The 15,292-nt window shown below is 37.6% G+C and overlaps 1 long non-coding RNA gene across 1 annotated transcript in view; it reads right to left on the reverse strand.

Moving 5' to 3' along the window:
* Positions 1–11,878, reverse strand: part of LOC134297568 (uncharacterized) — a 73,168-nt gene extending 61,290 nt beyond the window's left edge. The window contains exons 1-2 of the long non-coding RNA XR_010004362.1: positions 10,961–11,878; positions 8,641–8,709 (exon numbers count right to left, since the gene is read on the reverse strand). This is a non-coding gene — a long non-coding RNA (uncharacterized LOC134297568). The remainder of the gene's footprint in view (positions 1–8,640; positions 8,710–10,960) is intronic.
* Positions 11,879–15,292: the final 3,414 nt, after the last annotated feature.

The raw sequence follows: 15,292 nt of genomic DNA on the forward strand, positions 1-15,292 counted from the left end.
AGCTAGGCAAGTGGGGTTTATATATCTGTGGAAGGTCCAGGGTGGGAGAAAGAACTCTTGTCTGTGGGAGGCAAGTGTGAATGTTGCAATTGGTCACCTTGATTAGCATTGAATAGCCTTGCAGCTTCAAAGCCTGGCTGCTTCCTACCTGGGGGAATCCTTTGTTGGGAGGTATTAGCTGGCCCTGATTGTTTCCTGTCTGGAATTCCCATTTTCTGGGTGTTGTTCTTTTACTGTCCTGATTTTAGCTTTTCTGTAGCTAAAAATGCATATAAAATTGATTCTATAGGGAGGATAAATGATTGGATTTCAACTCCTACAGCTTGGCTTTCTCTGCCAATAATGGTACCATACCAAACTAAACCTCCCAAGATTCTGTAGCAGTGAGCCATCTTGGATATTGTAAGGGATTTTTTATTATTATTATTATTATTATTATTATTATTATTATTATTATTATTAGACCTTGCTCCCAGGAAGGTGCCTTCGCTGTGGCTCCCAACTTATCTATCTACCTTTCCACATATTCTCCACATTGTGTGTATGTGTATGTATATTATATATACATGAGCCCCGATGGCGAAGTGTGTTAAAGCACTGAGCTGCTGAACTTGCAGACCGAAAGGTCCCAGGTTCAAATCCCGGGAGCAGAGTGAGTGCCCGCTGTTAGCTCCAGCTTCTGCCAACCTAGCAGCTTGAAAACATGCCAATGTGAGTAGATCAATAGGTACCGCTCTGGCGGGAAGGTAATGGCACTCCATGTAGTCATGCCGGCCACATGACCTTGGAGGTGTCTATGGACAACACTGGCTCTTGGGCTTAGAAATGGAGATGAGCACCAACCCCCAGAGTCAGACATGACTGAACTTAACGTCAAGGGATACCTTTACCTTTACCACACACACACACACACACACACACACACACACACACACATATGCAGGGACTATATATATATATACACAGTATAGATCACACACACACCATTTTAGCAAAGTTTCAGCCACAAAAACAAAGTTTCTGAAGTAGAACAATGACTTTCACAGTAAAGACAACCCAATTTAACAGGAAATAAGACTTTCAAACCAGGAACAGATTTCTGCAATTATTAAAAAATGGTTTATTATAAAAGCTATGAAAATTCGCCAAAAATCAGAGGATAAGGGAAACGTTCCACATTTTGGTGAGCTATCAGTGTTAAATGTGTTCTACCACTGTACCAGGTTTGAAGAAGATCACTCAAAAAATGAGGGTGGGAGAGTCCTGTAAAGTCCCCTCCCTCTGTGCTGTTTTTGGGAATTGCGCATGCGCGTCCGCCATTAACGAATTAATTTAGAAAATAACGAATTTTTGTTAATTTTGAATTTTTTGGGGGGCAAAATTCGGAAATACCTTCAGAAACGAAACGCTGCCCCCCTCTAGTTTTGAAACGAGTTTAGAATCAAATTTTTCGTGGATCGATCAAGCCTAGTATCTAACCCAACATTGACAGGATACCTAACTGACCAATCAGTGAAGAAAAAATGTCCCAGTACAGCAGTCACACATTCACACAACTTGCATGACTTACTATCTCAATTATCAAATCTGTTGAAGAGAGAAATCTACTCACACATCAATTTCTTGGATATGAAGTTGTTCCCTCTGCAGAAAGAACTGGGAAATCCATCTCCCACAGCAGTTTCAGTATTGATGAGGAGCACTCTAAATTAAAGATCTGGTTTGTTTGTTTAAATTATTAGGTAGGCTTTGTTGATAATATATGGAGTAGAAAATTGGCTGTTATTCCATGTCTCTCTCTTTAATCTCACAAATGGAGCACAAAGAGTAGATTCAGATCAAAAATGCTTTTTCGTCTTATCAGATCAGAATGAGTAGTGGAATGGCTAGTATTGCTTAATTTCAGATTTTACTTCCATTTTGAGGAAGTAAAAAAATCTGTGATAAGAACCTGGACCTGTAATAATTAAAACAACTCCATCTCAAATAAAAGACTGTCTTATCATCACAAGAATATAGGAATTGATTTTCAACTGTTTCTATATAAAAAAGGGGGTAAGCAAAAACACATACATTGCACATTGGGTAAAATATATACTTATGGGAGAAAAAACAAGGTTGGCAAAAATGCAGATGCTCAATGCTTTTGAGGATTAAGGAGAAATGTAACAATTCTGGGCCTTTAAACACATAATCACCATGTCTACTAAAACTCAATCATATCAGATTGCAGTGTCTGTTGACTAGATGAGAATTTTCTACTCTGCTGAACTAAAGCTTTGCACTTTCATTAGCTCACATTCTCTGCCATGACACTCATGCCCTCTCATCAGATCGAAAGCTGAGCTGAGTGGTGCCGACAGGAAGAAGCAGATAAAAGGAAACTGATGAAAGTGCTAAATGTTTGCCTTGTGGATAAACACGCCAGGCAGCGCCACTGACCAACAGTCTGCCTTCCTCTTGAATAAAGTAGAAGGTTTGTTGGCATTGTTTCCCAATTTATAAACAGCTATAGTTGAAAGTTGAACAGGTTTTTTGGCCTTCAAATGTGCTTCCTAGGGCAGTGAAAAGTCTACTCTATCATTGAAAGACAGTTGGCAGCTTCCACTGGGACTATTGAGACAACTTAGCAAAGAAAGAATGAAAATTAGAAATAAGCCCTGCAAAGAGGATCTCTGCTCTGCTAACAGGCAGACACGCACCAACGGCTGCAGTTACATAGGATTTAGCCTAAACAATGCTCAGTTAAATTGAAAAATTAGCAATTCATTGGTATAATATTTTATTGTCAGTTGCATTCTTTTGTAGTACTGAATGATGTGGAGAAGGCATTAAATCTCAAAATACCAAGAATTTTTGTATAGTTGAAGAGGAGAAGACTGAGAAAGAAAGGCAAAAAGGGCAACACACATCAATGAAGGTAACAGCTTTTATATCTTCCTGCCACTTTATTTATTTATTTATTTACTACATTTATATCCCACTCTTCTCACCCCGAAGGGTTTGTCTGTTAGATGCAGAAAAATATTATCAAAACTGGAGTAATTAATGTTCAGATGTAATTAGTTTATAGCTAAATCTGCAAGGTTATACAAACTTTCTGGAATTAAGTGCATCTGAATTCCCTTCTGTATAATTGAAGACACTGCCTTTGCACAAATCTGAAACCAGGGTACATGGGTGATGTCCAGGTCGAAGAGTCCACTGCACAAGCAAGTGCTGCTTTTCTCATTCAAACTAGAAACTTTGTATCCTTCCCCTTTCCTGATAGATGGTGAGATATCTCCTGACTGCCTTGGAAATAGCTGCCACACTTATAAAAATAATTCTAGGGCAGAATGTAAAATTGCATAATTTGCAATCTCACAAACTTGGTGTTAGAAGCATTACATGTACTGTTCACATCTTTTTTCATCAACTAGGAAGTCCTGCAAATGATTAAAACTTAGATTTTATTTAAAATATTTGCACCCTGTCCTTCAGCCAAAAAGAGGTCCCATGTGGCATACAAATTGTTAATTTGACAGCTACCTCTCCTAGTAAGATGTTCCTTGCCTCAGTCTCATGTTGAAAGCAAACAAACAAAAAATTCTCAGAGGCCAGTGATTTCCCAGCAGTGTTCCACAGCCTTTCTGGTAATAAATGGAAAGTTTTAAGACCATTCTTTATATGTACATTATCTTGCCATATTCAGGGGACAGAGATTGCATCTATTCTGGACTGTAGATTTTATACAATTTGACACCATTTTAACTGTCATGGCAGAGTGCTATGGGGTCATGGGAGAAGTAGGTTTACAAGATCTTTAGTTTTCTGCCAGAGTGCTGGTGCCTCACCAAACTACAAATCCCAGGATTCTTTAACATTCAGGCATGGCAGTTAAAGTGGAGTCAAACTACATTCATTATAAGGTGTAATTGTGCTCCTAGAAGAGCTTCTGCGGGGAGCAAGAAACTCAAAATACATCATATACCATGTTTTGGACACCTGCCTTCATGAATTTGCATCATCAAACCATGAGTTCATTTCCTTGTGTTGAAATAAACATTTTAATGGCAGTAAAATGCCATGATTTCCCCTCTATTCATGTTTGCTTAATAGGCTTGCTCAAATAATTCGATTTTCCCGTTACCCGTTATTAATTCATTATTTTCGTTTGTTTTGAAGCAATATAGAACCTTGGTTGTCCACACGTCTGGATATCGCGGTTTCGAATCGCGAGAGGCCGTTTTTTCTTATTTCTTCGTTTTTTTCGTTAAGAAAAAAAAGCTTTTGCAAATCACCCAAACTCCTTTCCTTTTGCCCCTCAGCCAATGGGAGGCTCAGCCAATGGGAGGGGGCGAGGGGGAAGGAGGCCGAGGAGGAGGAGGAAGACGGAGGGGGGAAATGGCCGCCGCCGCCGCCTCGCCTCAGCTCAGGCCTGGAGAGACCGAGAGGGGCCCGGCGGTGAGGAGGAAGAGGCCCGGGATGCGAGGGGGTGTGGGCCAGGCCCGTCCTCGGCTGCTCCCAGGGGCCCAGATTCGCACCCTCCCTCCCCCCAATACAGGTCTCCAGTCCATACCACGCTACATGAACTTGAATGGATACTGTGGTTGTGTTGTCGAAAGCTTTCATGGCCGGGATCACACTGTTGTGGTATGTATTCCGGGCTCTATGGCCATGTGCCAGAAGCATTCTCTCCTGACGTTTCACCCACATCTGTGGCAGACATAGAGGTTTTGACGTCTGTGCGAAGCTAGGCAAGTGGGGTTTATATATCTGTGGAAGGTCCAGGGTGGGAGAAAGAACTCTTGTCTGTGGGAGGCAAGTGTGAATGTTGCAATTGGTCACCTTGATTAGCATTGAATAGCCTTGCAGCTTCAAAGCCTGGCTGCTTCCTACCTGGGGGAATCCTTTGTTGGGAGGTATTAGCTGGCCCTGATTGTTTCCTGTCTGGAATTCCCATTTTCTGGGTGTTTCTGGGAAGGTAATGGCACTCCATGTAGTCATGCCGGCCACATGACCTTGGAGGTGTCTATGGACAACACTGGCTCTTGGGCTTAGAAATGGAGATGAGCACCAACCCCCAGAGTCAGACATGACTGAACTTAACGTCAAGGGATAACTTTACCTTTACCTACACACACACACACACACACACACACACACACACATATAAGCAGGGACTATATATATATATATATACACAATATATATCACACACACACCAATTTAACAAAGTTTCAGCCACAAAAACAAAGTTTCTGAAGTAGAACAATGACTTTCACAGTAAAGACAACCCAATTTAACAGGAAATAAGACTTACAAACCAGGAACAGATTTCTGCAATTATTAAAAAATGGTTTATTATAAAAGCTATGAAAATTTGCCAAAAATCAGAGGATAAGGGAAACGTTCCACATTTTGGTGAGCTATCAGTGTTAAATGTGTTCTACCACTGTACCAAGTTTGAAGAAGATCACTCAAAAAATGAGGGCGGGAGAGCCCCCTAAGCCCCCCCCTTCGGGCTGTTTTTGGGCCACCGCGCATGCGCATCCGCCATTAACGAATTAATTTAGAAAATAACGAATTTTCGTTAATTTCGAAAAATTCTGGGGGCCAAATTCGTTATTAGCAACAAAAACGAAAAACTGCCCCCTCTAGTTTTGAAACGAGTTTAGAATCAAATTTTTCATGGATCGGTCAAGCCTATTGCTTAATATTAAAAGCAGTATTTTCTGAAGATGCATTAAAATAACTATAAAATAAATTTAGGTGTGTCATAGCAAATAAGGTTGCTTAATATATTTGATCTCCTTTAGATATGTTATTTAACATGATGAGGTATAATAACCATTTTAATGTGATATTTATTCTGATCTATTTCAGATGGCACATGAAATATTACTCTATTGTTCATTTTCATTTTTTAATTTCTTTATTGAGTAAATTTAAAACCCACTTCATCTATAAATACTGTGAATGTGTCCCTCTCAAAATGAAATGTCATTGAAAATTAGAAGCCAAATTCTACTTGTGGTGAAATGTTTTTGGAAATAAATATAATTGATAAGATTTATGGACTAGAGGTTGCTTGCAAAGATATGCCCCAGGTTTTTTCCCCTTCAATACTGTTTAAACCAAAAGAAGCTTGTATCTGCTTTTTCTCAAAGACTGAACTTTTTACCTTTCAGTCATCCCGCTGTCTGCCTGGATTACAGTACATTGGATCAACCTTGCTCCACTTTTCAAACTGAGGTTGAATAAGACAACCAAAATATCCACTGTTTTTGTCATTCTGACTCTGGTAATATGTTTGTTTGGCTTTTCACTATAGTCCTCAACCCTCTGTAACACAGATTCAATCTTCCATGACCTGAATATCTATCTCCAAAAAGCCATTTTATATTAGCAACACAATTTTACAACACTATTGTATTATAATGAGACTTGAGCATCCACAAATTTTGATATCTACTGGGCTCCTGGAATGAACCCCCAGTGGATACCAAGGGCTTACTGTATATTAATCTTTGGCTCTGATGTATGCTAGAAATAGATGAAAATGAAGTACAAAATAGAATGCAGTTCACAACAGAACAAGAAGATTAGAAGAGAGAAAAACATCTGAAGAGATTTTACAAGCCCTGGAAATGCATGTACTTCCACTTCTTCCGTTTTGACCGTATGTCACCATTCCCTTTTGCCTCTTTTCCCCACACCAATTCCCCATAAACCTGTGACCCATCAAATTACATTATTTGCAGGAGTACAGATAGTTTGAAAATATTGCAGCCCAGAGGTGTCAATAAAAAAAGAACGTGAGCCACTACATTTACACTGTGTTTTCCATGAAAATGTTCTGAAAGCACACAAGTTTCAAAGGTACCATTAATCTCTCCCCAAATGTATTGTTAAAAAAGGAAAGCGTTATGGTTCCTTGGGTACTTTATATGCACATAGCTTCCTGTGTTGTATGTGAATTCCAACAATGTCAAGAGCATATGCCAAATCCTGGCTTTTAATACCATTTGTCACTTCTCACTTATGCATTCATACACGTAGTGCTTTGGTACTTCCCGTGCTTTTGTGCCGTCACTTTTAATAATACAGACTGAAGTATCAATTTTGACAGTGTGAAGAGCACTTGCATTCTTTTGACTTAAGCTTTTATGGGAATGATGCTACAATTCATAGCAATATTCTGCTCCTCCAGTTTGATATATAAGCTTTTTAAAAAAAGCATGAATGATGTACAGGCAAGTTTGTTTGTTTGTTAAAAGAAAAAAAATTATTGTACATCATTATATTTAAAAATGTGAAGGATTTTTATACTGACCAGGAATTGACGTGATACATGTAAATGTGAAATCAAAAAAGAAAGAAATTATAAAAGAACAAGTGGACACCATTAAAACAATATTAAGAGAAGGACAGAACCTTTGGCCCCGAATTTAATTGGGTTTGGAATGCTATGACTTAGCCTTGAGGCATCTGCAATTTCTAAAGAAACAAATCCAGCATTTAATTAACTCTGAAATCTTCTTCTAAATGGAGCTTGAACGTCCATGTAAAGTTCAAATCAGCAGGCTGCATCTACGGAAGGAAAAGGGCTCGGAGGAACTTCTGTCCTATAGGAGTAACCCTGTCCTATTGGGAGGCAGACGGTCCTGGCCACATGGCTGCATGTGCTAAATTAAGAAGTGGGGAAGTTCATCCAAAGTGCACAGATTCTAATTTTCAATAGGCCTAAAAATGACTCTGAGGCATGAATGAGCCTGTCAGCTTTTCTCTCCCTCTTCAGCAAATGATGGATTCACTCTGTGCCCATGCTCTAACCCGGGAGATCTGCCTAGCTTCACCGGTTATTCTTCATCCTCAGTCATGCTGAAATGGAGGCTGTAGTTAAACAAATCTGCTTTTATGGAGCAAAGCACTGTGAAACGGAGCTGATTACGGCCTGACACATTGCATTAGGCTGCCATGTAAAGCAATGTTGATGATGACTCTATTGTGTTAGGGGGTTATTCCTCATCTGAGCCACATCGCTCAAATCACACCCATCCACCTATTTCTACTTCTTCTTCTTCTTCTTCTTCTTCTTCTTCTTCTTCTTCTTCTTCTTCTTCATCATCATCATCATCAACATCAACATCATCATTAGAGTTAGGGAAATGCACAGTAATTTATTTACTCTTTGCAACTGACTTTGGTTTGAAACACCACACAGAGGCAAACTGGAGTGTATGAAGTTCAAATCTATTTCTGCATCCTTTTTTAAAAAGGCCTAGCTGTAATAAAAATTATTATTGTTAAGGTATTGTATTTCTACCCTACGGTAATGCCACAACTCACTATTTATTTTATTTTGTTTTTATCCTGCCTTTCCCCAATAAGGCATCTTACAGTAGATTAAAATAATGCAGATTAAAAATATTTAAAAATAAATAAAAGTATATAAAAGTGATTTTAAAAACAAAGTACGAGTTTAAAGAAATCTTGCCTATTTTCTAGTCTTCTTGGAGAAACTATGTTTAGTTTACACATAGCTTTTTTTTGTATTTCTGTTTGTTATTTTTAACATCCCCCCCAAAAAAACAGTCCGAAAATGGCATAAGCATTGGCAAAAATAAAATAAAATAGAAAATGCATACCACTTACAGTCTTGTCCAGTGGGAAAGAAACTTTTCCATGTCAGAATAAAAAGAAAAAAGTGCATTCCTATTCCTCCTGCAACAATGGAATAAATAGTATGAAATAAACACTGTATCTGATCAGAATTATAGTTAGGTGGAAAATAAGGTAAGTGAATTGTTTGTTAGAATACTGAAAAGATCAAATATTATTTCATTTTAAACCGCAGTTGCCTTTCAGGACAAATATTTTGAAATCAGAAAAGAGGAGTGTGGAGAGGGCACAGAGGAAAGAAACCTTGAACATAATTTGATCAAGTAGAAAGGAATTATGGAAAATTCTTACATCTTTGACTATGGCAGCAAGATTGACATTCTCAGTGATTATAAAGTATTATTTTACCTACTAAAGAAGAATATTGCTAAAATGAATGAGAGATGGATGAGTTGACTATTTTGATTAGTATGCTATAAATGTATAGTTTGCATGTTCTGTTTTATCCTGCTTGCATCCTACTTTTAAGTGTTGAATTTTACAGTGTTTTGTATAGACGTTTGTTTGATGTTGTTTCTGTAAATGCATATGACCATTGGTCGGAGCATTAATAAATTGATTGATTGATTGATATATATATAAATGTGTGTAGAACTTTAATAAAATGTTATTTTATTGCAATTGTCTACATTTAAATATGCTGCAGACTTCCAGTTAACTAGATCTCAAGCAACCAGAACTCTCAAACAAATGGCAAATAAATCAAAGAAATAATACTTTAAATAAAAAGTTGTTTTATAATATAGTAAAACAATAAACTGTCACATTCAGTCTTTATTTGTCTTTGCTTTTAAATTACTGTATTTCAATATTAATATCAATCAATACAGAGTTTATGGTATGGTATAGTATGGAGTATATTACTAATTAAGCCTATTTTAATAGTAATTCTGAAGCAACCAGAAACTACATTTATCTAGCATCATCCTATTCCCATTGGTGCCTGTTAACTAAGAGTCTATGGTATATTATACAAAATGGTTTAAAATAGGAAATTGATGATGTTGTGGTGGTTATATGTTTAAAAACTAAGGAATAATAGTGATACATGTTTGTGTATGTTTGCATACACTTTAGGTGAAATAGTCCTCAAAATCTTTCCTGAAATTGGTTTAGGACCTCTTGAGTGTAAATCCCATTGTGTTAATTAAGCTTTATTCCAAAAATAACTGAGTTTAGTTGAGAGTAAATTCTGTATTTTAATTCTGTTCCAATAACAGTTAGTATATTACCACTGGGGCATATACTGCATTATCTCTTCTTGAAGATTGGCCATACTAGGAGGCATATTACTGCTCCCAGAAGGGACTTTTCTCCCCCTGCACAGCTTGGGAAGGAGAGTGATTTGCCTCCTCAAAAGACAAAAAGTATTTCCGGCTGGAACTACTTGGAAAGGGGACGGAGCTGATCCAAAGGATCAGCCAGCCCCTTGGCTTCATTCTTCAACTAATCTTTGTCCCACTACACCTGCCCATTAAACAGTATAATTTATTGGTTGCCGTAAGGGGCCGGGTAGGAATTTTTTCCCTCCTATGTTCTAGGAAGTTTTTTGCCTACTCTATACAACAGGGCAAATTGGAATGGTGCAGTCATAAATAGGATTTAACAGAAAACAACTAAGGGAATTCACAATTGGCATAACACCCAAGGCACACCCCTCTGGGGTAAAGGCCATAAACTTAAACCCTCACCTGGTGTTCATTTAGACGAGGTGAGGTGAAACTAAATGGCCTAGGAATGGGGAGAGCCTGGCCTCAACAACTTTGAGGGAGGCTTCTCCAGCACATTTCCCTTAAAGGTTGCCCGGGTTAGGTCAGCAGGGGACCCTGATGTTTTACACCCTAATCAGCCAAGGGGTAGGCCGGGCAGGGACACTACCTCAGCTTTGACACACCAAGTTCATGACACCCATAGGATTAGAGTTAATTTCAAAGTTAAATAGGTAACAGTTAATAAAAGTTGCCCATATTTTAATCCATAACTGTTGTGTGGCCTCGTTATTTCGGAGGTTGGCAGGCAAATCTCCATGATGGGGATTCAAGCAGCTCAAAAATCTAACACATCCCATACACCTATTTTCCCAAATTCTGCTTAGAAGAATGTAGGACTCTCCTTCCCTATTTTCTCTAGGTTTTCTAGGTTTCTCTAGGTTGTGATTTGACTGTTTTCTTTTTTAGGCCACCCCATGTTATTATGTTGCACACATCTGCACTGTGAGTTCACTTTGCTTTCACATGGCATCTGTTTGCTATGTTTATGTCTGCCAGAAGAGCTACTCTCCAAGCATACACACCTGATATCTTCTCCTGAGAGTAATTTCCAGCTGACAGTACTGGTATGTCAAGCACGATCCTCCTGGCATTCGAAGAAACTGCCAGGACAAGTCCCAATGACCTCATTGGACAAAAAATAAAGGGGTCAAACTAGGTTCTTGTCAAGTTAAAGGATAAATTCCCCAGATAATCAGGCATAAATTCATTATTTTTCACTCTGGACATTGTTCTCCCTCCCTTCAACAGGACAAACAGCAAGAATTCTGCATCTCTGAATGATTATTTTTATAAACTTGGACAAAATTATTTCCATTTTGATTTTATCTGGCCATATGCCAGTATAATTATCATATGCGCTTTTATGATTTTATGACAAGCTGCATTTGACATTTGGGAAAGCACATATAGTAAATCTGCATAAATCTCCAATCCTCACTGCTCAGCCATTGAGAAACATTTGCCTTAAAATATACATTATGCTCCACATTGAGTTCTCAAGCTTTGCTCTTTTATAGTAAACACAGATGAGATGAGAATGCATATGCAAAATATGTATATTACCCCATTTTTTGTACAGCTATAAGGTTTACACTGCTATGGCACCATATTTATCAGTGATAGTTGTAGTAGTCAATTGAACATCCTAAGTTGCTTAAGAACCTGTCTAAATGCTTAAAAATATGTTTAAAATATTCTAGGATTTTTTGTAGGACATTTCAAAGAGGGTTGGAGAAATGTAATATGACATTGTATCTGTAGCTATGAAATTCAGTGGAAATCCCATGCAAATATTTTCTGACTAATCTATATTTTATGTGATGTGTTGTGTTTATGGCAATTTTTTTCTTTGCACCAAATGATGAAAATTGAGAGAACAGAATTTTTTGAAGAATTATAGCTGATCACATTACAGCACATCAAATGGCTCAAACAATAACTTCCACACGCACACAAAAACCAGGGGGGGGGGGAGAGAGAGAGAGAGAGAGAGAGAGAGAGAGAGAGAGAGAGAGAGAATTTTAAAAATTCTATTTTTTCACATGAGGAGCCTGATCCAGAGTTATCATACTGCCTTGTCCTTGACCTTGATCATCGGGGATACTTCTCCCAAACCAATCTGCTCAGGAATATTCAATTAGAAATGTTTCAGAAGAGCTGAATCGGGCCCAAATGCAATTGCAAAAGGCAGTTCATAGAGTCATTTCCATGTTACTTCAGCATCAGTGGAGGATCGTGACTCCAGGGGAAATACAGGCAGAGATTTTGGAGAGGGGGGAGGGAGACACTGTTTTTTTCTCAGCTGGAAATGCTGTTTTAAAACCATGTCCTAACACATTAAATATATGTCTATCGTGCCTCTCATATGGGATGTCATGTTTTGAGTTTCAAGTGTAATTATTTATGTGGGTCATTTTAATTTTTAATACTGAGCGTCCTGTATCCTTCCATTCTATTACACAAAAGCAGCCAATGTGATGCTGGCAACCTTTTTACCTTCCAAATATCATTTCCCAGTGTGCTTAATTACAAGCAAATCTTCTTGCAGAAAAGTTTGCTCTATTCAAGATTGTTATTTCTTTAATAGGAGCCTGCTCTAGCACTCATTTTCTTATCATCTTTGAGTTTGTGTGTATGCATGTGTTGCTTACACATACATTTTCCATGCATTCTTTTTCTTCAGCTTATCATTATTCACCTTCCTTATATACTATTTTGAATGTTTTATTTTGAGTATGAGTGTATGTCTCTTCAGTTTATGGTGACACAATGAATTTCACAGGGGTTTCTTAATCAAGGAATACTTCAAGGTAGTTTTGCCAATTCCCTCCTCTAAAATATAACCTGCAGCTCTTGATATTCCTTGACAGTCTTCAAACCAAATACTAGGGCTGATCCTACTTAGTTCCTATGATTGGATGGGACCTTGTGTCTTTTTTAATTCTACCAAATTAGAGAAAAGTCACTGGCAATTTTTTTTTTGAAAGATTGGGAATCTTTCACTGCCTTTTTTGCATTAAAAAAGGAAAATATGTGAACTGTAGGTTTTGTTAATTAATAGGCTTGCCTAAAAATGTCTGAATAGTACTTAGAGTTGTTATTTTAAATGTTAAGATGTATAACCATCATTAGGAAAGTAAAAGTGAAATGTAAATTCCTTTCTATCTGGCCTTTGTGGTTCTTTCTTTTCTTTTCTTTTCTTTTTTTTTCTTGTCTTTTTCTTTTTGACAATTTTCCATCCCTCTCCCCTTTTTAATGTATTGGAAATTATCTAATAAAAACATTATTTTTTTAAAGGCTCCAGTGACTTAAGATCTTTTAATAGGGCCTCTGATTCCTATTTAGCAGCTCAGCTCTACTCAGCCTTTTTCAGCATTTGTTCTGTTTAATTGGAGGTCATTCCTGCTTTGGCCTGAAAATTACAGAATGTGCTTCTTGATGCTTCAGAAACATGTATTAGGGCTGGCATTTGGCTATGGTAGAGGTGGGCAGACAAGGCAATTCTGGAAATTGTTTGAACTATAATTCCCACCAGTCATCATAGTCAGTGAAGCCACTGGTGGGGAATTATGGGATCTGCTATCGCACAACTTCTCAAGGGTCTTTTTCTTAACATTGGTCTTTGAGGATGTATTCATTTGCTACAGATATTGTGTGATTACTATCAATGGATTCATTGTTTTTTATTTATTGTTTCTATTTTTTTATTGTAGGTGCCTTGAAATTTTGTAAGTAAACATTATACCAAAATAAAGTTGATGCCACTTTTTTCTTTAAAAAATACCCAAAGATAGTCTTAAAAGTTGTCAGAGAGTTTAGTGTCAGTTTAGTGTCAGTACAGTTGGGCGGGAAAGAAGGATAGACACAAATGTCCTGCTTTGCAACTCCCACATAAGTGAATCAAAAATAGTATTAGCCTTCACTTCTAAGACTGGAAGCAAGTAACTGGTTTTTTTCCCTTCACTTTCTTTTTGTTCAATATATTAACAGATGTTACCTATGCTTTTCTTAGGCACCTGATTTACTATTTTTATTATCCAATCAACACTCCTTAACATGCACAATTTTGTGCCTATAGAGTCATACTACAAATCATGTACAATTATTTTAAAAAATAAAAATAACATTTTAAAAAAAATATTGTAAGCACAAAATAATTTTGAAGTGTTTGGAGTTTTAATTTTGTTTGGCCATTTCCTTCCTCCTCCTCTTCCTCCTCCTCCTCATCACTGTCATTATCATGAAGCATGAATCCCAAGGGGTTGAATACAAGAAGAAAGGAGAGTGACCCTTGACTTTATTGCCCAGTGGGAGAGAATGATTGAACACGCAGATATTGTAATCTGTAGCATTGCAAGCAGCTCAAGTGATTTCCATGTTGGAGGCACAGTGAATTGATTCTGAGTTTTATTCCACACTTTTCATGAGATATCTAAATTGCCCAACCTGTTTGAGGATATTTTCAGCATCTTTAGAGTCCAGAAAGAACTGATCAGCCAACAATGGAAAATTTCCTGGATGCTTTTTTGTAGGCCTGATGTTGTCCACCTCCTTCAAGCCAGAAGCCCTGTTTCTCTGGAACATCTGAAGAGGTCAGTGAGATTTAATCCTTGGCAAGTTAAGGAATATCTACACATTATCTTTAATATGGAGGATGCTGCTACATCTGTTATTTTCCATTAGTCAAAAATAACCACAGTAAAACTTTGACATGTGGATAAAGGGAATCCCACAGTACCCTGCTGTGATCAGCTCAACTTCTTTACACACATGTAATTTTGGAGAAAGGCAAAGAAGATCACATTGAAATATCATATTGAATGGATTTTCCCCAACTCTTTACAGATTGTAAGTGCATCTGTTCACGGCTAGCAAAGAAGGAAATATTAAATGCTTCTTACATGTAAGGGTCTCAGTCTGGATTTTGCGCCCTTGTTTTCTTTTGAATAAGGGGTGGGGAACAGACATGTCTATGCGTAATATATTAGAGCCAGCATTTTGTTTGGCTTTTAGAATCCTTTTTTTAGAGGAAAATATACCCTATGTTACCCAGCTCAAGAAAGGCCATATGTATTGTTAAGACATTCAACAGAATCCTTTTTTTCACTATTACACATTTATTTTGGAAAGAATAGACTCAAAGGAATATGTTAAATTATTTCCACACACTGCTTCTTCCTGAACTAAACAGAATTTGGAACGGGGAAAATGTAGCATCAGTTTAGCCTTTGGCATTTATGTATCTCGCAGACTAGTTCATCAGAGGGTTAGCGGTGATTGGTTTGGCCTCTTACACAATAGGAAAGAAGGATGTAAATTTTAAGCCTCTTTTTCTATTAAAATGCTTCTTTGGC

The sequence above is a fragment of the Anolis carolinensis genome, chromosome 3, assembly GCF_035594765.1.
Source record: "Anolis carolinensis isolate JA03-04 chromosome 3, rAnoCar3.1.pri, whole genome shotgun sequence".
In the NCBI taxonomy this organism is placed as follows: Eukaryota; Metazoa; Chordata; class Lepidosauria; order Squamata; family Dactyloidae; genus Anolis; species Anolis carolinensis.